Source organism: Parus major, chromosome 12 (genome assembly GCF_001522545.3).
Source record: "Parus major isolate Abel chromosome 12, Parus_major1.1, whole genome shotgun sequence".
In the NCBI taxonomy this organism is placed as follows: domain Eukaryota; kingdom Metazoa; phylum Chordata; class Aves; order Passeriformes; family Paridae; genus Parus; species Parus major.
This window is the reverse complement of record NC_031781.1, coordinates 17,520,746-17,545,611: the sequence shown is the minus strand read 5'-3', so window position 1 is coordinate 17,545,611 and position 24,866 is coordinate 17,520,746. Positions and strand designations below refer to the sequence as shown.

General features: G+C 44.7%; 1 protein-coding gene across 1 annotated transcript in view; it reads left to right on the top strand.

The window, feature by feature from the left end:
* Window positions 1–2,109: 2,109 nt before the first annotated feature.
* Window positions 2,110–24,866, top strand: part of LOC107210404 (contactin-3) — a 92,850-nt gene continuing 70,093 nt past the window's right edge. The window contains exon 1 of the mRNA XM_015641192.1: window positions 2,110–2,235. The gene's annotated coding sequence lies outside the window, so the exon portion shown is untranslated. The remainder of the gene's footprint in view (window positions 2,236–24,866) is intronic.

Here is a 24,866-nt window from a genome sequence, read left to right as displayed (position 1 = left end):
CTATTTCCATGTGGAGAGCTGTGCCACAGGTCCCTGACCTTGTCAGCTCTCCCAAGACTCGGGTGTTGTGAGTACGTGACCAGCAGAGCTCTGAGGAGGCCAAATCTGTATTTGGGGTTTTCTCCTGCCCCCTGCTCGGCCACTGCCCCATGGAGGAGTTCAGAGCCACCACGCTCCTGCCTGAGCTGGGGCTTGCTGGGGAATTAAGGCTTTACCCCAGTCCTAGCTAAGGCTTTGTGCAAGGATAACGGAAAGTTAATATTATTTTCCAGACAAAAGCCCAAAGTGGGGTTTCAGAGATGTGCTGGAGTTATCAGACTGTGCTACATCAGCTCCAAACAGGCTGAGAACAGCCTCCTGCTCTGTGCCAGGGCTGAGCTGGACCTTGCTGGTACAAATCTCTGTGCTCAGCCCATGGTAACTCATTAAATCCCTGTAATTCTATCATCTCTACGAGTCCCATTTGATCACACTCTGCCAATTAAAAATGCATCTTGTTTTCCTGAGATAATTTATTTTTTGACATCCCTTCCTCAGACCAGTGCCACATTTCATTACAGAAGTGGCTACACTTCTGTGCTGGACATTTCTTAATTATAGACCTGCACATGCATGGAAAAGTAAGGACATCTCTTCAGGTCAGGGCTCCGACACCAGGGCTGGGTCAACAGATGCTGTGTCAAGTCTCTGCCGTCCCCAGAGGAGATGTCATTGTTTCTCAGCCAGCACATTTCAATAATTCATGACACAACTGGACAGAAAGGGAAGCGGAGGTGGCAGTGACTTAAATCTTATTCGCTGAAGAAGCAAATTGTTTTCCTCACATCCTTCCTCCTTATGCCATGACAGCAAAGCATCACCACCCTGCCCAGAACCTCTGTGTACAAAAGGACAGCCATCAGGTCCTTTCTCCCTTCTGGGAAGGTCCCAGCACAGGAGGGACCTGGAGCTGCTGCAGAGAGCCCAGAGGAGGCTCCAGGAGGAGCAGAGGGATGGAGCAGCTCTGCTGGCAGGAAAGGCTGGCACAGCTGCCATTGTTCAGCCTGGACAGGAGAAGCTTTGGGCTGAGCTCAGGGTGGCCTTGCAGGGCCTGAAGGAGCCCCAGGAAACCTGGAGAGAGACAATTCCCAAGGGCTGGAGGGACTGGACACAGGGAATGGCTCCCAGTGCCAGGGAGCAGGGATAGACAGGATATTGGGAAGAAATTCCTGTCTTTGAGGGTGGGAGGCCCTGGCACAGAATTCCCAGAGCAGCTGGGGCTGTCCCTGGATCCCTGGCAGTGCCCAAGGCCAGGTTGGACAGGGTTTGGAGCAGCCTGGGACAATGGGAGGTGTCCCTGCTATGGCAGGGGGGCACTGGATGGGATTTAAGGTCTCTTTCCACCCAAACATTCTGTGGTGCTATGATTGACTCACATCAACACTTCACTGTGGCTCTGAAGACAAAGTCCCTGGCAAAATTCTACTTCAGCCGAGGCACAGGGAGCTAATGCACACTTTATTGTAACACACACTTCATAGTGCTCTGGGATGCTGGAAGATAATACGGGCTCAGGAAATTTAGTACTATCTGCTACCGAAAAAAAAAAAAAAAGGACTTAAAGGAATTCTGCTCAGCCTTAATTACACCACACAGCTCTAATGCTGAGATCAGCCAGAGCCAGATCCAATAAAACCTCCATCCGGCTCCTGCACAGCGACCTACGTGAACCTGACTCTTTCCCTGGGCTTCCAGCCCAGAAACGAGATGGAGTTTTTATTTAAGCCATAACGCCTCAACTTTCCCCGGCAGCGCATCCACCCTGAGCGGATGGGTCCAGCGGGGCTCTCGGGGGAACCGCGGCCGCCGCCAGCGGAGCATCCCCGGCGCCAGCGGGCCCGCTGTGTCCGGAGGGGCTGGGCCGGGCTGCATCGGGCTGTGCCGGTGTATTAGCCTGTGCCGCTGTATCGGGCTGTGCCGGTATATTAGCCTGTGCCGGTGTATCGGACTGTGCCGGTATATTAGCCTGTGCCGGTGTATCGGACTGTGCCGGGCTGTGCCGGGCTGTCCGGCCCCGGGGCGGGGAGCAGCCGTGAGGGGCGGTGGGCGGGAGATCGCGCCGGGCCCGCCCCGCCGCCGGGAGCGCGGCCAGCGCCGCTCCAGAAGAGGCGCCGGGAGCCGCGGGAGCCGCAGGATTACGGCGCTGGCTCCGCGGGGAAGGGCAGCGCTGCGGCGGCTGGAAAGGCTCGGCTGCAGGTGGGCAACTTCGGGGAACAAAGTTGGGCAGCGGCCGAGGGGAGCGCCGAGCATCCCTCGGGGCAGCCGGGCCGGGGGAGCGGGAGCCGGGGACACGGAGGCGGCTCCGGTGCCGCGGGAGGGTCCCTGTCGGGCTCGGGGGATGCAGCGCCAGGCACGGGCGCTCGCTACGTGCCGCTGCCCGCCTGGGTGATCCTCTGCTGCTGGCATCTGCGAGGCTCCTCGCCTGCCTGCAGGGAGCTGCTGTCCCCCCATCCGCCTGTCCCGGGGGCGAGGGCTCCGCCAGGCGCCCGTGGCTCCCCCGAGGGCTGGGGATGCGCTCCGGCTCTGGCGGCACCGGAGCGTGCGGCTGCCGGCGTTCTGAGCCTTTGCACGGGCTTTGCGCTTTTCTCCCCGCCTAGAATTGTTCTGAGTCTGGAGTTGCTCGAGTTCTAAAGCCGGGCGGCTCTGGCTTTGCTTTTAATTAAGTGCTGATTGTCTGAAATGCGAGACGGCACGTACGGGAGCTCGCCCCCAGCTCTGATGATGGGGATCTGGCGAGTCGGTTTTGAAACAACCCCCGCACCGTGCCAGTGAAGGCTCGTGGAAAAGCTTTTCCCTTTTCCTTTCCAATGAGAATTTCGCCCTTTCTGCCCGTTCCTCGGGCCGTTCGGGTTTGAGGGAATGCTGGAGATCGCGGAACTTTGCCGTCAGCCGGGGCAGAGCAGAGCGAGCTGGCCGCGAAGTTTCAGCGGTGCCTCGGCACAGCCGCTGCCTCCGCTCCCCGCAGCAGCCTCTGCAGGGCTCTGCTGCTCCTTCTCCAGCCGCTGAGCTGCCTTCCCCCTCGTAACTTTATGTTCGAGGTTCGTACCTGGCTGGGTGCGAGCTGCTGGTGTCCCCAGCATCCTGATGCGTGACCTTGTTCCGATCCGGCGTGCTGCCTGGCTGTGCTTAACCCAAATCCAAAGCAGCATCTTGTTGGACGCGTCGGAGGGAGATCAGCCCGTTCCTGATGGGGAATGATCCAGCAATAGCTTTGGGTGGGAACTGGTTAGTCAGGAGCCTTACTGGTGCCACTGCCACACGCACAGAATCATCACTGATTTTTAGCTGTCCTCAACGTGAGTGTTTCACACGAGAGGAAAGAATGCCAGTACTTTTATTGTGAGTGCAAAAATCAGTACCAAGACCTTATGAATGACAAGAAACTCTCCAAAGTATTGACTGCTGTATTTTGCAAGAGAAACTCGAACTCTAGCTTAAGCTGCACGTCAGGCTTGATCAGTGACGTATTTTGTAAATCTATATGGGAAATTGTGAACAAAATACTAAAATCAGGAATGGAAATACTGAACTTGTAAGCACTGAAAGTGTGTTACTACCCCATGTGGAATTGTTCCAGAAAGTTGTTTATTATGCAAGAGACTTCCCATAGTAATGTGGCAAATGCATTTGTGAAAGCATTTGAGGGGAATGATTGGTGAAGGTGTTTAACTCTTGCCAAAATTTGGGCTGCAGGTGAAGGCACGGAGTGCTGTGAGCTCTGTCCTGCCATGCTGGCTCTTCCCTGCTCCTCAGGGCTCCCGCAGCATCCGCGCTGCTTGTCCTTCTCTCTCTTTCTGTAGCGTTGCCTTGCGCTGCAGGGGATGGATGAACTGCAGGTTTGGAGCTGGAAGCAGTGGCATTTTCTGGGAATAAAGCAGTGGGAGGTGCTGCTTGGAGCACAGGGTCTGGCAATGGCTGTGGGGTTTTTCCAGAGTGGGTTTTGTGGGTGGCACCTCAATGAATAGAACAGGTAGGGGTTGTCTAGGTGATCTGAAGCTTGTTTTTTTTCTGTGTTAAGCAAGTTAAACCACTGGATTTTGGGGGTTTGGAGCTGTTGTGGGGTGGTGACTCCTGTAGCTCTTGGCACTCGCTCAGCTCCAGTGCTGGTGACCTAAGTTGGGGTCTTGTCCAGAAATCCGAGCGTGCATCCAGCTGGCTGCACACCCTGCAAATCCTGGAGCTGGATGTGAAATACAGACCTACCAAAACAACTTGTTCTTTAAACCCCTAAAGATCACGTCACCGTAGCTAAGGAGCGATGCCATATTTTCCTGTCACTTTGCTATAATGCTTCTGTTGGAGTTTCCACCCACAAACAAATGCTTCCAACCACTTGTGCAGGGGCGGTGGTTTTGGTTGTTTGTTTTTTCCTGAGCTAGCCTCGCTGTCTTTGATGTTGTTTATGTTTATATTCTTGTGGTGTTTCTTGTGGGAATTTTCCCATTGCAATACCACAAGCACATCTTAATGTTGTTGTGATACAGCAAAGGGAGGTTTCTGCAAATAGATTCAATCTTTTCACTCTTCTTCCTGGAAGAGGCTAAGTCTTACAAGTGACATAAGCCAGTGGTTTTATATGTATGGAAGTGATTATCAGGATTTACTTTGATACCAGAAGACACAGATTAACTGCAGTTGCAAACAAGATTTTTAGTGCATTCACAGCGGTGTGAGGAGTGTCTGAGGAGCCAGCAAGCCTGCAGGGACAGGGAAGTTGTTAGTGATGAGGAATGACTGGGGCTGGAGGTGAGCATCCCTCCTGACTTTGGATGACTTGAGAAATAATTACAAGCCTGCTCTTGGTTTACTAGAAAATCAAGGAAAATGGGAAGTTTGTGCATCTGTAAAGGAATTTTTCATCCTTCTTGGTGCTGAACTTGGAGCTAGGTCTGTCTTGTGCTGTCAGATCCATAACCTCCCAGCTCGTTGGGAAACAGGGAACAGTGGATTAGAGTCCCCTGGGATGGATGCACATTGAGCACTACTGGAGACACAAGTGATGAGAAGTGACTTTTTCAAGGGTCTTGTGTGATGCAAGCATTGCTTGAGGTCCTGTTGTGCATGGGTGATGTCAAGATGGATTAAAGGACAGGATACTCTGAAATTGAATTTTGTTGGAAGAAGTTTAGGAACTTAATGTTTTGGTTCTTCAAAATGGAATGTGCCACAGGAACTGGCTCTGGAAATGGACTTGCCTTAGTGCTCCGTTGCTGCTGTCCTTAAAATATATCTGCAGTGGCAGCAATTCTTTTCCCAGGTATTTTTGTTTGGTTGTTTTGTTTTACAGCTCTACAGCTGAAGTTTCCCTCTCTCAGTGAAACCAGGGATAGTTCAGTCAGTGATTATCCCATCGAAAAACAACTGGAATGCAGAGAAATGAAATTGGAAGAGCTGTAGTTCCCTCCTGTGCCAACATCTCCACCTTTGATTTAGTGAAGCTGTTTAGAATTGTAGCCCAGGCCTTTCAGTGGAGATTTGATGGTCCACAATTGATAGGATGTGGTGTAGGAAAATTAATTACAAGGAAAAAAATTAAATCATTATCAGTGATACCTTGTAATGTGTCTTAATCAGGAAAAGATTAAATAAAGGCTGCAAGTTTGCATAAGCTGAGGAGTACTTTTCTGGTTCAGAGCTCAAAAAGCCACACAGTTCTCTTGTCCACTGACTGATGAAAACCAGATCAGAGTTGATGGCCTTCTGTTTAAAAGTGTATCCAGGAGAGCAGTTAGGGCAACAAAAGTGGGAAGGGGGAAAAAAAAACCTTTGAAGTTTGACTACAGTCAAGTGAAATTTACTGTATATAGATTTATTTTTTTTTCTAATGTGCTGTCCAGTACAAAGAAAATACTTGATACAGAGTGAGGGGAAGTGGCAGGAGTTCAAAAATCTTATGGATTCTCAGTCTTCTTGACTGAGTGAAGAGTGAGGGTGGTGGGCAGCTGATGGAATAATGGAGTTGCTTGGTATTTAATCAGTGTAAAGTTAAAATCTGTGTGTTGAAATTTGGTGTGAGAAAAATACCAGTTGAAATGCGGGTCATAGTGTTTATAGCACTGGCTTTAGTTTTAAAGAGCAGTTAGTTTTATACCCCTAAAGTTTCACTTTTTAAATGTAATGAAGTATAATAATATTTCTTAAGTAATACTTTCATTTGGCATAACTGATGTTGAAATTTTTCCTAAATTATAACAACCAGGTATTCTTCTCCTGAAAAGTTAATCTGTTGATTAATATAAAGAATAATTAACTGACAAAGGTGTTGCACTTCCAGCTGGGGGAAGCAGCAGTGGGAGCTGCTGAAGTTGTGCTCAGCCCTGGCCAATCCCACCTGCAGCTCCTGCTCTTCTGGAGAAACTCATTTAATGGGAACAGCCAGGATTTGAAACCTGGACATGTATTTTAGTTTTTTTTTTTCTTAATCCTGATTGCACACAGGAGGAACTTTATCTGTGTTGGACTGAATCATGGGGTGTTTAAAATCTGGACTGCAGAGCTGCCAGGCTGGGGGGCTCCAGAAAACCAGACACAGCCATGTGGGCTGTGAAAGGCTTTTTTTGAGTAAGTGGTTCAGGTAAAAGGAAGAGAAAAGCAGGGATGTTCTGGGAGGTTCTTTTTGTCAGCCAGTTCCTGGTTGCTGGAAAATACAGATAAAGCATTTCTGAGCTGCAGTTTGAGGGGGAAGCGCTGGCTGTGATGGCAAGGAGTGAATAGGTGTGAGCAGGAAAGAGCTGAAAAAAATCTTCATGCAAGGGAAATCTGACTTACAAGACAGTGCCACCAACCTCCCTGAGAGCCTGGGGAACCTTGTGCTCCCTGATGTGCTGCAATTCCAGCAGCTGAGGATGGAGCAGGGCTCCTGCAGGCCCCTCACCAGGTGTGTGAGCAGCTGTCTCTGCTTTCCTCATCCCAGCTTATTTGCAGAACGAGTCCAGAATGGCTAAACCCCTTCAGCTGTTACAGATTAGTCCCTGCACACCGGGTCTAAACGAAGAAAACTAAATAAAGCAGGTTTTAACCCTCCTAAGTCACTTGTCTAGTGCACAGAGGGAGCTGTGGAGTCCAGAGCTGCTCTGTGAGCGAGGGATGATGGACACAGCACTATGGACAGCTCTCCTTCCTATTCCTATGGATCTATTCCTCTATCCTGTTCCTTTGGTTTTGAGATACACAGTTGAGGAAAGACACACTTTGTACATTCAATTTTAACAGAGAAGTCAGAAATCTTGAATTTGACTGTAGTTTTGAAACAGTTGGTTTAAGCCTCATTGAAAATTTATGGTTAAATCCAGATTCCTTTTCCACCAACATCATAAGTAGTAATGAGCTACCCTGCTATTAACTATTCTAAAAATGCTCCTCTCACTATTCCTGTTTTTGTGACTGACTCTTTAAAAAAAAATAAAAAATCCTACTGCTTTTCTGGCACTGCTGAAATCACAGTGCCATGTTCCTGATGTGGGAAGCATATTTCACTTCAATAGGCCTTGACAATTCTGAAGAGTATTACTGCTCAACATGTTCAGGCCTTTTGTGAAATGTAAAATACAATAAATTACAGCTGTTTGTAGCTGTAAACCTCCCACTGGAGTAAACTGCTGGGGAAAATCAACTGGTTTTCCACAGTCTGGCTTAATGTGAAGCATGTCCAGCATCCCTTTTGCTTGTGCTGAGGTCAGGACAGTAATTTCCAGTGTACTGCAGTACTTGACTACATAAGGAGCAATTCCTGTCTAATCCAATCCAGGGTGGATCAGTAAATGATAAATTCTGTTCAGCTTGCAAGCATACAGATTTTCATAGTTCATTTGCAGAAGGATCACGCATCTCTGCATTTGAAGACATTCCATTTGTTGAAGTTGGCATCTCTTAGCATTCCTGGTAAAATGTGCAAGATGAAAAATACTGTTCTAATGACGTATTACTGTGGAGGATTTTATAGGGAGAAACCAGCAGATTCAGCTGGTATGGTTGTGGCAGAAACCACTGTTTATTTCCCTGGATATTGCAAAATATTTTGATTTTATCCTGCCTTCTTAAAGCTCAGTGCAGCCACCTGGATGTGTCTGTCCCACCTGTCCATCTGTCCTGCTGCTAGAGCATAGTTGGTTTCTAAACCCATGAAAACAAGGTCTGTTTTTCCCAGAGTGGGGGAGATACTTGATTTTTCTGAGGTGCTGGAGCAGATAATAGCCCTTAGTGTGATCCTGGGTGGTGCAGTTTTCACGTCAAAAGCTCATGACTAAAATATCAGCATTCCTGTGATGACTTTTTCTTTGTTTCAGAGGAAAATTTTGGTGCCTGCTGCTGCGAGTGTGGTGCAGGTTGTTGTGTAGGCAAAGCAGAGTGGGAGGAGAGCTCTCTGCAGCACCCTGGGTTATTTATTTAACATCTCAGCCCAGTGTGTTGCTGTAGGTTGTAAATGACAATAAAAAGAAAAGGCTGTATATGCATGTTTGCTTTGCCAGGGTAATTTACAGAGCAGGGTGTAATTGGGAACATTTCTGCCAGGTCACTGCTTGACCAGCAGCACCTCTTTACCTCTGAAATTTGTGTGCTCAAGGAACAGACTGCTGGACAATTAAATAATAACAGTGACTTTGTTTTTTCACTTTTTAAAAACAAATGTTCTAAAGAAACAGGATGAAGCACCATTAGCATCTACCCTGACACAGGTGCATTCCTCTCCACTGTTAAGATCAGCAGAAGACCCCAGGTTTCTATGGTTTGTAGCCCTTTAACTGCATCAGTTGAGTATTTTAAAAACTGCTGTTTTTAGCAGTGTGCACCTCCTTTGGATAAAGATTCCTTGATGCTGCAGAGTGGTTATGTTTGTGTGTGACAGGGCTGGACAAAAAGCAGCTGTTTGCACACTGAGCTTCCCACCCCACAGAAAATGTTTTGTTGTTTTAGACTCAAGGTCTCATCACTGATCCTAAAAGAAGGAAGATGTCCCTTGGTTTACTTACCCTAATGTCGTCCTGCTGAATGTGCTAGAAGCTGGCTGGCTAAATTCATGCTGAAAACTTTAGATTTGTGTGTTGAATTCCAGTTTACCTGGACCTGTCTTAGCCCAGGGCTGCATTCACAGCCCCCAGGAGTTCTGTGCCATCACTGCCTACCTGCAGGGGAAATGCACTTCAATGGGTTTTTCCTTCCAGACAAGATGAGGGGCAGCAGCTGCTGAGTGTAACCCTTTCCCATTCTTGGGCTTTAACTTCTTTTTCTACTCTTGACTGAGCAAGAGTTAGCTTTTGTCCTAGAAGGAGCTAAATTAATGTAAACCAGAGTTATTTTCCTCTTTTCCCCCATTTTTGAGGGGCTGCATTCTCACTCAGCACTGTTCCTCTCATTGATTGTGTTGTCACATCTTTCCTGGTCTAAAAATCCTGTTGAAATTATAGTGGAAAAAGCAATGAAGCCTTACAGAGGACTGGCAAACTGTTTGCAGAATCAAATGCAGTTCCTGAAGTGGTTGCATACACATGGTAGTTTTCCTTTTAGTTGTGGAGCTTAATCTGTTTATAGATCTTGCAGTTTTTCAATTTCTCACTACAATTTTTGTAGCTATTTGATTTTGAATCTCACATTGACTATTTTTGCTATTGTATTGCTGAAGAAAATAAAAATTGCTATGGCCCTGGTAAAGAGCAGTGCTTCTAATGCTTTAAAAGCTGTGGTTTATAGTCTCCTCAAGCATCTCTTTTCCTCGATAAGCTTAAAATGTAAACAGAAGAGGTGTTACATGTAACAGTGCTGCTCTTCTGTGGCTGTTAAATGAAGGATAAGTAGGGTTTCCTGCTCTCTTCTCCTAGAATAAAAGATTGTGGGTTTTGCTTGGCACTTTTTTTTCTGTAGCAGGTTCTTCCCTGCCAGAGATCTGTGGTTCACACACTAAAATCCCCAAATCAGAAAGGTCCAGCATTTCATCAGGTGCACTTGGAGACTGGAAAGTTGTTCTGCAGATGGGTCCTCCTGCAGAACAGCTGCAATAAGTTGGACTTTGATGAGGAAATGCTCCATCCTCTTCAGAAGCACAGCCCTGGGAACCCCTGTGGTGTTGGCTGAGCCCTGACCTGGGGTGTGACACCACTGCAAGTGGTGGTGGTGGCTTTTGGTGCCTCTCCAGAAGACACTGAGATGAAAGAAAGGACTTTTCCAAGCTTTTTTCACACTTTCTTTTACACCTGCCAAGAGGACTGGAGTGTCTCTCTCCTGTTTGTTATTCATTCAGTTCCCAGCTTGGATGGAACTTAATCAAGGCTGTTGTAAATCCTTAAGGCTTTGACCTTGTTCCTGTCCTGTCCCATGAATGCCCTTGAGCAGGCCCGTGTGGGTTGATTTCCAGGTTCATTTTCAGATGAAGAACTGGGCAGCCCTCAGTAGGGGTGTTTGGTGACTGGAATGGCTGCAGTGTTCATACTCGTTTCTAAAGATCTGCTTTCTCAAGTGCCACCACAAAGCAGCTTCTCCATAGTCAGGCTCCACTTAGAAATGTGAAATTATCTCTGGCTCAGGAGCTGGGCTTACTGTGCCATTCCCCAAGTCACGCAGGAGAAACATCCAGGAAGACAAACATGGAACTTGTCTCCTCTACTAAACCATACCTGACTTCTGGACAGGTGTTTTTGGAGAGGGGACTTGGGTTTTTTGCTTCTTACCTTGGGCAGAGGGTGGAATGACTGCTGAAGTGTCTGTCCCAAGTGTAACTTAACCTGGGCACTGTTTGCCATCACTTGCTGGATGTTCTCCAGAGGTAAGAAAGTTGAATAAGCTCCTTATCTGGAGTTAAGCAGCTTAAGGAAGTTGCAAAGCTCCACCACCTCGTGCTTCCTCCTGTCGAGCTGTTTTACCACAGTCCTCTCTTCCCCTGCCACCTGAACATCCTGATGTTACAGATTTGGATAACCTGCAGTTATCTCCTCCTGCCTCTGTGTCACCCTGAAAGAACAAAATGCTCCCAGACCTTTGTGTAGTTGTAGATACAGAAAGAAAACAGTAAAATGTGTGACTGAGAACAGCGCTGAGGTTTGGGATTGAAGCTGGAGTTTTCTCCTGTCTGTTCTTGTTGTGAGATGGACTCTTGATTACTTAATGCAAAATAGGCATCAGTTCTGATCTGGGTCATTGAATCCCTTTAAGTCCTCACCTGGTACCTGCTGCCTTTTTGAGAACCTTGGGCGTTGTCATGTTAGGTGTTTCCAACATGAAAAAATATATGTATGTCTTGAAGTTATAAATCCCTGGTGGCACCAGCATACTTCCCCTTGGTGTCTGAGGATGTTCTCTGTCCAGCAGAAAATTGCCTAGAGTGACATTTTTAAGAGAACCAGGCTTGGATTTTTTATTTGGAGCATACAACAACACCCTGAACATAAAAATGAATATTTTTTTCCCTGCAGGTAACCTAGCAAAATAAGGAGAAGGAAAATAGTCTCCTCTGTCCTGAGGCCCCTTTGCAATATTTTAGCAAAGGCCATCTTCTCCCAGCCCTTGGTTCCCTGCAGCAGGGAGAGAGAAATCAGCAGCTCCTCTGTATTTCCAGAAAAATTTGAAATGCATTATTCCCCAGAATAAGCACTGCAGACAGTTAAGTGCCTGTAATTGTAATGCAAATTTCTTTTAATTCTAGATTGGTAAAGATCCACATTTTTCTTTTCCAAAAGGCTCAGCAGCTTGTCCAATAATCCTAATTAAAGGTGGTAATGGACATTCCATTCTCAGATTGATTTATTCCTATGCAAAGTGATTTGAACTGGTTAAATGGCACCTGTGAAAAGGGGCTGAGATACAGGCAAGGATGGCAGCAGAGAGCTGATGTGGTTTTCTTCCTTTCACAAGAGAAATGTTGCGCTGATGGAAAACCCATTTGCTCTTTCCTTTTGTAAAGTCTTAACTCACAATAAATTTACAGAGAATCCCAGAATTGTTTGGTTGGGAAGGGGATCTTAAAGGTCATTCCACTCCCATCCATGGGGCAGGGACCCCTTCCACTGTCCCAGGCTGCTCCAAGCCCCATCCAACCTGGCCTTGGGCACTTCCAGGGACCCAGGGGCAGCCCCAGAAACAAAATCCCAGCAAGGCTTTGTCATCAGTTGGCAAAGCTCTGTGGTTGTGTTCTTCCTCTCCACGATGTTCAGTATATGGAGATCCAATTAATATTATGGGAAAGAAGTCTTGAAAGTCTCCTTTAATACTAGACTTTGAAAAAATCCTGCTTCTCTGATTCATTGTGGTCAGGTGAATTTAATGGTCTGCTTAGTCCAAAAAAACAATAAAAAATAAAAAAGCTAAAGCCTCCAAAAGCCTTTGTAGAATAAAAATTCTTTTTTTTTGAGTTAAAAACACACATTGCAGGCACAGCTTCAAGTACACTTGTGCAGCATTTTTTCGTAGATGAGTTTGTACTTTGTTCCTGTGCTAATGGCACCACTTCAAGCCAGGCACAATGTGTTCTTCAAGGCTCTGATTTTCACCTTCACTCTCCTGCACAATGAAGGATGCAGAGGTGTCCCAAATATTTTAGTAGCTGCAGCATCTTTCAGGCCACGTGAAAAAGCTGTGGCTACTCGAGTTCTGTATTCAGCTTAGAATAACTTTTCCCTGTGAGGAAGATGAGAACCCATCCATTTGTGTTGACACACACAAATATCCATTCTTCAGAGAGTATCTTTCCTCCTGGTGATGGTAACTCCAGAAAAATGAAATGCAGAAGATCTGGAGCTCTCTGGGAACATCTGGAAAGAGTTAAGGGATGCTGGATGCTGCCCCTAGACCTGAGAGGTTCAGGAAGAAGTGTGAGGTAGGACTGTGCTTTAGCACAGAAAAATACAGATTTAGTGCTGGATTGAATTTATGTAAGACATCTCTAGTCTCTGTTTATAAAGGACCTCTGGTGTCTTCTGGCCTCTTCCTTCCTTTCCTGGCTCAAAACACGGGGCTGCTGTTAAACCACATAAACAGTTTCCAGCCTGTGCTTTAAATCAAGGTGCTAGTGGATCTTGCTAAAGGGAATAAAGCAGCTTTGTGTGCCTGTAGCCCACTGCAGAAGGGCTGAGCTCTCTGGTTCAGTGGGTTTATTGGTTTTTAAAGAATTATGAATTTAGTTTGAGGTCATTTCTGGAAAAGCACTTTCTCTTGGTCTGCAGTACACGATTAATGGTGAGAGCAACGCCAAGTGCATTAAGACATGAAGTGAACCTTGGAGATCTGAAAGAAAAACAGCATCTTCTCAGGCCTGGGGCTTGCTGCTGCTTTCCTGTTAGACATGCTGCAAAAGAATTGTTGCTCTCTGAAGGAAGGTGATATTTGGGAAGTGGAGCTTTTTGGTTAGTAAAGCTCCCAGTGTAACTTTTCTCCAGTTGTACCTCAAACTCACTTTGGTGCCATAATTAACCTCACAACAATATTATTATCATCATCATCATTATGAAATCGAGTTCCTGAACCTCAAAATTTGAATTGGTGCTTGTTTCTCCATCCCCCTCCATGGGCTCTCTCTGCATCACCCTTCTGCAGAATTGTTTTCCTGCCAGGGCAGAATGCCAGGGCATTTTGGATCTTCAATACTTTACAAACCAATTAACCTCTCTCCCCATCTTCTTTTCCTTCTATGTTTTTCAGACCTTTGTCAGACAGAGATTTCCTAATTTAAATTTAGTTCCTAAGTCAAGAAATTGATTTATTTTTTTTTTTTTTAGTTCTTTAGATAGTCTGAGTTTCATCACCACTGAATGTTATCTCGGTGTAGCTCTCTGCTCCTTCCAGTTTTGTTTGGGATTTTGGTGTTTTTTTTTTTTTTAATCAAAGCTGTCAAACTTGCCCAGCAAAGCCAGAGGAGTCGTTATCACATCTAACCTTGTACTGATATTTAAAGAGATCTTGTTAAGTAATTCAAGCACTTGGTTGTTTGTTTTTTTTTTCTCCCTGAAAGTGAGGCCTCATTACATGGGAAGGGTAAAAGAGGTGTTCCACAGTTGTTTGGCTAAAAAATCTGGTTCTTCCTTTACTTCTTTTGGTGCCTCAGCCATATTTGCTTGCATTAATCTTGGGATGGGCTGTAACATTCATCTTTTAGTGTCAGTGGAAGAAAATTCAGTGAAATTTAACCTCTAATTCCTGTTTTTTCCAAATTACAGTCTTGTGCTGAGACTCATTCTCCTGAAGACACAAGGAAAATACTCAAATAATAATAACTATAACATCTAGAGTGTACAAAACTGAGGTGAACTTCCCTTTCCATCACAGGGGTCTGGCTACTGGCCTCCTCCAGCAGTGAGTTAATGAAGCAAATGTGTATCTAATCTAATGCTGGAATTAAGTGGATTAATGAAGGGGAGCAAGGATGTGGACAGCAGAACACAGAGAAAGTGAGGAGTGGGAGGAGGTGGCAAAGTGTTCATTAAAATGAAAATAATTTTTTAAAAATTAATTTTTTTTTTTATTAATACCAATCATAAAATGGTTTGATTCTCTCGCTCTCCTGGCATGTGCACACAAATCAGCCACACTCATCCCCTGAACATCCCTAATGGTTTTCTCACAGTCTCCTGTGGGTTTTGTTCTGCCTCCTGGTTGGGTGTTTTTTTTTCTCTTGCAATCTCATTTTTTGATTAATATCTGTGCTGCCGGTTTGAAATTTGGCTGAAATGCAGTATTCAAGTTCTCAGGCAATGTCTCAGTTTCCTTTGTAAAAAAAGAAAAGAAACTTTTTCATAAAAATATTTGAGCATTTTATTCCTATTCATATGAGAGGAAACTCTCTCTGACTGAAGAACTTTTCAAGTGAAACTTCATAGACATCAATGCAGATTAAGCTGCCTTGGTCTCAAGTAAGAAGTAGAAGGGGAGAAAAAAGTGCTGAAATGGGTTCAGCTCTAACCATTGAGCTGTGACTTTGAGCTTTTCTTTCCTTTCACATCAGTGCTCTGTGCTGCAGGGGATTATTTTCCTGCATGTGACTTGGAGGGAGATAATCACAGACAGGATAGATTAAGGGTACCTGTGGCCATATCTCCCAAAGCTCAGTTCCTTGCTGAAATTGGTGAATATTTCTATCAAGCTCCTCCATTCCCAGGTTATATATATATATTTATATTTGAAAAGAATAAGAAAAAGCTGGCAAAACTGTATATGAAATGTAAATTTCACATTTTTTTCCTTTATTACTCTTGTTTGCTTCCCTGCTTGAATCATGTATCCCATTTTTCTATCTTTCTTTATTACTTTTGGGAATTAATTGATCTTTTGTGATTAAACAGAGAGAAAATATTTCTTTACCTGTTGCATGTTAGGCTGGAGCATCAATTTTATGTCAGCTTTTGTCTGGGGAATTTCACTGAGGTTGGTCAGGAAGAAACAAAAGTGTAATATAATAATAAAATACCAAATTCACACAGTGTATAGGATCCATTTATGGGACAATCATCTACCTTTGTGTCATGTAATACATTTATTTGTTTGAGTTTTTGATGGATTAGACTCTCTAATGTTAAAAACCCTGGATAAAACCAACCCATCCATCAGACATCTGCAGGGCAGCTGGGAAAGGCTGTCCTGTCCTGCCTCGAGTAAATTGGTCAGAAAAGTCTGCATTAAAATGCATTATTAAAGAGTATAAAATCTGCAATCCTGGAGGCTTTTTCCATTTAAAAGCCAAGTTGAGGCCAGGGTTTTGTGGGAAGCCCCAGTGCTGTGGTGGCATTTGGGTGGGAGAGGTGCAGGTTCTCATCCTCACATCTGTTAATTTTAACTTTTAATTTCTGTTGGGACAAAGAAGTAACTACAGGGTTTTTTTTCCTGGAAAATTTCTGGCTAATGCAGTGCACAGATCAAGTTTTAAGGTTGGATTGGGTGTTTTAAAAGATGTGATGGTGTTTGGGATATTTCTTCCTGTGTTGGGTTGGTCATAGGAAAAAACATCATTTAAATGGAATAAATTTTCTTGTAGGCACTTGAGCATTAATGAGACTTGGAAGGAGGAAAGAAAGGGTGAGAAGGAAGAGCTTTTTCTGCCATTCTGTTTAGCATACATTATTAAACTGATGCACAAATATATATATTTATATCTGTCTGCAAATACGTGTGTGTGTGTGTGTATGTGTAGGTAGCAACACATTTTACTGTTTAACCTAAAAAGTCTCTAGAGTTTCTCAGTCCCAAAGTGTCTAAAGGTATTCAGCACAGAATGATTTTTCTCATATGTTGCAGTTTAAATTGTCAGTGTAAGGGAAATTCAGTGGTTTAGAAATGCTGTTTCTGTCTGCTCTGATGGAGTTTGGGTCTCCCCTTTATTGAGAGGGACCAGGTGGGCTGGAGTGCTCATTCTGATGAGGATTTTTGGGACTAAGAGCAACAATAGGGAGCTCTGAAAATCAAAGTAACTTCTTAGGAGAAGTTAAACACGGGGCTAATGTAAAATTGGATGTTGAGAGTATTTTTGTGTTGAATTTCACATTATTCTAAGTTGCAGGGTAATACTGTCAGCACTTTTTAAGTGGAGTGTCTGTGTTGCTGTTTTGTGGTGTTTAATGGGCTGTCTGTGGTTGGGTTTAGTTGTTTCATTTTAAATCTGTTGTAAGTCTTGGTGTTGGGAGGGAGTTGAGGACAGGTTTGTGTGGGATTTTTTGTTCTGTTTATTCAAGTGCTTGCTGGCCTGTTGTCACTTTGCTCCCTGGATGCCTCAGTTCAGGATCTGCCTGAATTTTACCTCCTGGGATTTGAAGCCCATCTCATGTGTAGGATCTTGCCCTATCCTGTGATTTTGAGCAGAGATACGAGAGAGAACAGCACATTCTGGTTAAAAAATAACCATTTGAGGTAGACAGTTTTACAGTGGGCTGTAGCACCATTGGAAATTCAGCAGCCTGTAAATTTTTGATGAAGAGGGAACTGCTGACAAATTGCTGCAGGTGACCCTTGGTTGGAGCCAGCGTGGATCAGCATTCCTGGGGATCCATGTGGGATGTGGGTGTTGATTCCAGCTGGGACACCACGAGGGGCACGGAGCAGCTTCGTTCTGGCCAAGGAATATCAAAGAGGAATTATGTATGCAGTGGAAAGTGATGAGTTTTTATTGGGGCAACTGTGCAGGATGAAAGAGGCTTTTGAAGTTGTGATTTGTAGTGGATGGCACCCAAGGTGCTTGGAGAGAAATGCTGACATTGGTGCCTCACCACAGACGGCTCTGCCTGTGCTGAGAAAGGTTCTGGACCTGGGAATGAGGAATGGATCATAAAAGTGCCCTGGGCTGATCCCAGCAGGAAAGGGGGGATTGTGCCCCTGTGCTCAGGTGAGACCCCACCTGCAGAGCTGCCCCAGCCTGGGCCCAGCACAGGAGGGACCTGGAGCTGCTGCAGAGAGCCCAGAGGAGGCTCCAGGAGGAGCAGAGGGATGGAGCAGCTCTGCTGGCAGGAAAGGCTGGCACAGCTGCCATTGTTCAGCCTGGACAGGAGAAGCTTTGGGCTGAGCTCAGGGTGGCCTTGCAGGGCCTGAAGGAGCCCCAGGAAACCTGGAGAGAGACAATTCCCAAGGGCTGGAGGGACAGGACACAGGGAATGGCTCCCAGTGCCAGGGAGCAGGGATAGACAGGATATTGGGAATAAATTCCTCCCTGGCAGGGTGGGCAGGCCCTGGCACAGAATTCCCAGAGCAGCTGGGGCTGTCCTGGATCCCTGGCAGTGTCCAAGGCCAGGCTGGACAGGGTTTGGAGCACCTGGGACAGTGGGAGGTGTCCCTGCCATGGCAGGGGGGTGGATGGGGATGGTCTTTAAGGTCTCTCCCAGCTCAAACCATTCTGATTCCAGTGGTCATCCTTCTTTTCAGGGACTAAGAATTGACTGAGCAGCAGCATCTCCTCCATCCCAAGGCTCCCTGTGTACCTGGCAGCGAGTCCTGGCAGCCCTGGGGAGTTTAGAACACAAATACAGACATCAGAGTCATTCCTCTTATGGAAATAAAAACCAGGTCTCACCCTTTCCCCCCACTGCAGCTATACAAGCCAGAGTTCACCCAACTTCATATTTGATTTTTTTAAAAATTCCTGCAGCTCAATTTATTTATCATAATTCTCGAGCCCTACCTTATTTTGAAGTGATTTGTGACATGCTGTCATGTGGGTTCACAGAATTCCTGACCTCTGGAAGTACCTGTCTTGGGACACCTGGTTGAAGGTGATGACCCATAAATGTTATCCAAAGGGTGTCTGGAATTGCTAACTCACAGGGGGAGAGCCTCAGGCATACAAATTACAACAACAGGGGCCTGAAAATAACAGAGGAAATACTTGATTTGTGATAGGTCACTCTTTGGAGGGGAAAAAATAAACTTAAAAATAAAATTTCCGAGTTGATTATTGGTTTGAAATATTGTTATTCCAAGAAAGGAAGAATTAATGGGCAGAGCACAGGTCATGTCATCAAGGGTGCATTGCAATGTTAACATTTTTGTGTTAATCAGCAGGGGTTTAAATGCACAAGTTTGTGCTGTCATGGGTTGGGAAGGCATTTAATAATTACTGAAGTATAGAGAAATGTATCTGTACAGAGTAATAAATGGAAATACTTAAAGTAGCAGCTGAAGTTGGCTTTTGGCAGTGAGTTGTGAATATGAATATCTACTTTTTGATTTTATTAACGCTTGTACGGAATCTCAAACTTTTCTTTCTGCTAAATATGCAAAATTCTGGGTTGCCTCAGGTAAAGAATTCTTCCCAAGACACTGCAGCCTGAAAATATTTGGCTTTTAACATTCTTCCCTCCTGTATGTTTGGGAAGTACAATTTTGGCACTGAATGAAGGTTTTGCTTGGAGCCTGGGTGTGAGTTTGGTGTTAAGCAGGGCACACCAAGTCTGTGTGCAGATGAGATAAAGGAGATTTCCAGAGCGATTCAGTGTGTGGGTGTTTCACTGAGTAATGCAGAAAAGGGCAGCATAATCCTGATTTAATTTAATAGCTGCTTTTTGAATCTGAAAAATTAATCTGCTCTAGCACCTTTACTGCATCAACACCAAAAACAGTTTCCAGGAGCTCCAAAAGGTGCGAGATTTGTGTCACTGTGGTGGGAATTGGCCATCAACGTCCCTCAGGTTTTGAGTTGCTGTTGCTTCAGACTTATTATTTTTAAATCCTATCTCATAACTGGTTAAATGAGTTTAAAGAGAGTCTGGTAAATATTTCCTGGAATACTTTGGGAAGGATGCAAAGCGAAGAGTTGCCATGGGTGTCCCAGGATTGAGCTGAGCTGTCCCCACAGGTGCTGCAGAGCACAGATGTAAAGAGGCTGATGGTCTTAAAACAGAGCAGGATTCCTGAGGACATTTAAGATAAATGTCACTCCTTGATTATTTTCTTTTTGCAACTGTGCTGCTTTTGTTGAGATGGAATAACTGGCTGTGGTAAAGCTGAGCTGAGGGTTTTGAGTGGTTGTGTGTGTGTGAGATGGCAGAAGTGCAGATAGCGAGTTCAGAAAGCTGTGCTGGGCTGTGCAGGGGCTGGGCTGCCGTGAGGAATGAGAGATGAAAAGCAGAGATGTTCTGTGACACTGTGGGGACGTGGGGAGGGTGGGCACTCCATCACTACAAATGTTCTCTGCTGCAGTGGGAGAAGGAGGGACTGGAATAAGTGCAGGCCAGGGAGGATGGTGTGCAGAGCAGAACCACCTGTGTGATCGTGTTCCGGGAGGATTCGGATCAAGGGCTGGGGATGGATGGGGACCGTGCCTCAGAGTCAATAAATGCAGCCAGACAGGAGAAGTCGTAATAAAACTCTCCACAGAACAGTTGCTGCTTCTTCCATATTAAGCTGTTGGTAAATTAATTTTGTATAAAATGATGCTTTTAACTAGGCCTGTGCTAATGGCACGCTGGAGAGAGCTTTAATCCTGCTCAGTGCTCGGTAATGGAGAAGTTTCTGTGGCAGTTCCTTGCTGGTTTCTGTGCTTGCAGCTTGGTCAGGAGGATGTGTGTGCTGTCAGTGCCCCTGCAGGGACAGGAGGCTGAGGAAGAGCCACGGGCACCTCACAGGGGTACCTGGGAAGCAGCTTCCTAATGAGATGTGCTGCCATGGAACAGGGATCTAATGAGACCCCAAAGGAGTTGGAGCAATCACATTTTTTCCTTGGAGCACCGTTTTAAACTTATCTCAGGAGCAGGCCACAGTAGCAGGTTTTTTAACTCTGTTCTTTGTCTTGCTGCTGTAGCTTTTAACTGGTCAATCCTTTTTTTATTTTCAGCTTTCAGGTGTAGTGGATGCATTTGTGTTTCTTTCAGAGGCGTGCAGCCACTGCTGGTCAATATTGCCTCTGTGTTTTGTTTTCCAAAGCCTTTCCAATCTCTACCATGAAATTACTCTGATATCTTACTCTCTAGATCTGCCTGGTGGATGATGTCAAATTGAATTAACTCTTTCCTTCAAATGGCAAAAATCCCTTCTAAATTCTCTTCTTGAGCTGGCACCATCTCTGCTTCAGTGCAACAAAAACAAATACCAGTTTGATTTTAGTAAATAATTAGTGTTCAGCTGTGGCATTGGACAGTCTGGATATTTGCAGATACCTGAGTTGGATTCATCTCAACACAGATCCAAGTGAAGTGTGCTGGTATCAAAGCAAAATCTGGAGATTACCTGGTATTAAAGAAAGATTGGCTCAATAAATCAGGTACAAATGGAGAACAACCACAGGGCTTTAGTTCCCTTTCCTTTGGGTTTTCAAAAGCCTGGGATTGTTGCATTTTTCTAGTATTTTTTTATTGACCATGGAGAGGTAAGTGTGGAGCTCCCATGCAAAACTGGGGATATTTCTACAATGCCCTGGTGCCTTTCAGGTTGGAGAAGGGACTGCAGGAGGCAGAGGCTGGGTTTGGTGCTGAGGGACATTTCCAGCTCAGTGTTTCCAGCCAAGAGCGTTGGGTCACTTTTCACAGCTGCTGATTTCATTTTGAGGGTAAATCAGAAATGGGTATCACTCCCCTCCCTGAAAAAGAATAAACCAGGCTGCTTCAGCTTCTTGTGGAGTGTTCAGCACCTCATCTCTTCATGCTGCCTTGTGGAGATGACTTTAGTAAATCTCATTTTTCCAGATGAAGCCCTGGCACAGCTGGGGCTGCCCCTGGATCCCTGGAATGATCCCTGGATCCCTGGAATGATCCCTGGATCCCTGGAATGATCCCTGGATCCCTGGAATGATCCCTGGATCCCTGGCAGTGCCCAAGGCCAGGCTGGACAGGGTTTGGAGCAGCCTGGGATGGTGGAAGGTGTCCCTGCCAGGGCAGGGTGGAAATCAGATGATCTTTAAGGTCCTTCCCAACCCAAATAATTCCATGGTTTTATGAGATTTTAATAATTCCCTGCTTTAAAGATCTGCTGACCTCTAGTGTCAGGACATCACTTGGTTTTTCAATAATCAATACAGAAAAATAAGTTCTGGGTCTCCATAGCTCCCCTGAGTTCCAGGAATTTCTGATTAATTTAGACACAATGACTCTACAGATTCCTCCTGCTCAAACTCCCAAATTTAAAATGAACTTGCCAGCCAGCTCTGACAAGTTCCAGTTCTATATATAGAAATAAAAATTCCACCTTTAGGGAACTACTGCTTTTTATGTTTGACTCTGTGTAGTAAAAATTAAGGTCACTGAATAAAATTACTGACTCTTGAACCCTTCCCAAACTTTTTATTTCTTTCAGACATTCATGTGCATCACTTGCCATATTATATGATCTGAAAGTTCAAAGGCCTTGCAAGGCTAATTTAAAAGGAAGAAAAAAATGAAGCTGGATGTTTTTTATATGTGTTTGCTCCCATCCTACTGAATTTGTTTGGCTGGTTGTTTGTTTGGGGTTTTTTCCTGGATAACCTGTTGTTTCCATCAAAAAAAAAAATGGTTGGAGCAACTTGTGAGAATTGACTTTTCTCTGAAAGGTAAAGAAGTAAATAATACAGAAATGTAATCTGTTAATTTTTCCCGGTGTTTTTCACACCACTTCACAGCTTTGCTTTTTTACTGCCTTGAAATAACTTTGCCTTTTGAAATCAGAGCACTACCTAACAATAGGAAGCTTTCTGATTTAAGAACTATAGATTGTATATTCTGTGGCTGTTACTTTGCTTCTTCACAACCTTTTCCAGCCACACCAGGTGCTGTTTGGCTTTATTTTTTTCTGGCCTTCACATACAAAGTGCTGAATTTTGGGGGAGCCAGTTTAAGTCTTATTTCCAAAACCCCCCAGATGATGTTGTGGATCTTCTCCTTTGCTTCTGTAAAAGTGGGACATGAAATGACTCTTAATATCAAGAGTCATTTGTAATAATAGATATTTAACTATTATTAATATTTTAATATGGAGATTTCAATATTACATTAAAATTTAATTTGTAAGATGGGACATTTTGGGAACAAAATGCAGAGGGAAGTGGCTGGGACCTGAGCAGGAGCTGGGGTTGTGTGGGAGCTGTGAAGGTGACAGGGATGCTCAGCGTTGTCCTTGGATTTTGGATCCCTGCACTGGCAGTGGATCTGAAATGATGCAGGTTATTTCCATGTGAGATATAATTGCAATATGTATATTATAAAATGCAACTCCCTGCAGCCTTTCTAATACAATGTTTTTGGGGGCTTTAACATCTTAATTCTTAGATCATCACAGTGAGAAAGAAAAGGTTACAGCAAAGCTGAGCTGCTGTGCTGTTCAATATTTGATTCTTTTATTTTTATTTTATTTTTTTTTTAATTTTTGGAGCAATTTCCAAGGCAGAAGCTTTCTCCAGTGCCAGGCATTGACCAAGGGTTTATAAACTGCCTGATCCCACTGACTTGGCCAGGGGCAACTCTGCTCTGTAGCCCTTCATGCACCTCTCTGCAGAGAAAAACTACTTGGGGCTCCTTTTCTTTATAGGAAAGCAATGAACTGAGGAGAAACTTCAATAAGTTCATACTTTGGGTGCACATCTGGGTTTGCATCTTTGTGAAGAACAGACATTATTGAGCACAGGGAGGCATTTATCTGGCTTAGAGCTGGAAATCTGAGCACTCCTAAGCGTGCTGCTTTTCAAATGAAGCAGTGCTATTCAGGAATAGATCCTAGATTAGCAAAACCTTACAGAACACAGGCAAAATGAAGTGTTTAAAGTAATTTAAGTCTTACAGTGTTAGCTGGTAGCTACTATTCTCTCTTTAGATATTAAAATTTATTAAAATACAGTGCAGCCAGAGGATGGGATGTATTTTTACAATTTTATATCTGCATACAAAGCTTTCCATTTTTTCAAATTTTTTTATCTTCTACCAAAGCAGTTTTTTTCTGGCCTGAAACGGATCTATCATGTTCTGCTTTGCCCAGAGCACTTAGAGAACAAAACCAAATTAATTTAGCTTCTCCATATTTTTTTTTTTTTCTTGCAAGACTGTAAGAGAGCTGACACACAAGAGTGACCTACTTTAATATTCCTGCTCCATCTCCTCCCCTCCCTGCCCTTCTGGCTGCCCTCACTGCTCGGGGCAGCTGTGGAATTCCTGGATTCCAGGGGCTGGGATGGTGATGCTCCAGCAGGATTTGCCTCTGCAGCCCCAAGCTGGGCTGTTCTGGGATGCTCCAGTGCTGGAGGATGTCATGGATAACATTCCCTTGGGAACACAGGGTGGGGAGTGGCCAACTCCAAGCTTACAGCTTCAGCAAGAAGTTTTATTTGTGTTGTTTGGTTTTTTTTGGTGGTATCTTTGTTTATTTTTTGTTGTTTCAGTTTGCCCTTTTTTTTTTTTAGATGGGTTGTTTTGTTCTGATTCTGTTTGTTTAGGGTTTTTTGTGGGTTTGCTTTGAAAGGGAAAGGAAAAAAAGAACACCAGAAAACCAAACAGAAAAGGAGAAAAGTAAAGCCTTGAACTGCAGGTCCCATAGAACAGGTTTCTTTAGAACCTCACTTCTTTTCTGGCTCAAAGAAAAGTTTGTGCTCTCAGGCACAGGGTGTGACCCTCAGGGTGCCCTGTGCAGGGCTAAGAGTTGGGTTTGTGATCTTTGAGGGTCCCTTCCAATTCAGGATATTCTGTAATTCTGTGAAGAATTATACTGTTGCCAAAGCGCTGTTCTGAGTTTTTCACCGTGCAAAATTAACAGAATTTATTGTTCTCCATCACTTTTGGAAACCAGTAATATTTTAGCTGTGTATCACCAACATTTTTCCATCTGAGATGGGCGAGAACCTGGGTGAGGCTCCTGGAATTGTACCCAGGGGCTGCCCTGGGGTGGGGAGTTCTCCTCCCATCTGAGGTGCCAGGGAATTTCTGCAGTGAGCCTTCCTCTGTGCCAGCTTTGCTGGCTGCAGGTTCCTCCTGGGGGATCAATACCTATTACTTCATAGAGATGTCAGGGGTTGGATTTGCTTATTTTCTGCTTTAGGAGCACGTGGGGAAAATGAGAAAGTGAGAAATTCAACGCTGGATGGAGGATGCCACTGCCAGCTCTGTGTGGAGGTGACAGTGGGGTCCCACAGGAGCCAGGGATAGCAGGATGAGGGAAAAATCCTGTCCTTGTGGCAAAGGGTGATGTGTTCTGAAGGAGAGTAAATTCTCTTAGCTAATCACAGGTTGGGGATGTATCAGAGAGGACCCTCTGTTTGAATTCTTTGTCTGGGGAGCTTAGGTAGGACTTCAAACACTTCTTCTGCAGCAATACTAAACTCTTAATTCTAATGTTTAAAAAAAAAGGTAGTTCACATGGAAACATCATGTTCAGACAGCTCAGATTTGGCTCCTCAGAATTAGTAGTTGCTTTCTTGACCTTAATATTGCTGTGCAGTGATCTGTAGGCTAATTCCAGAAGGAATCATTTAGTCT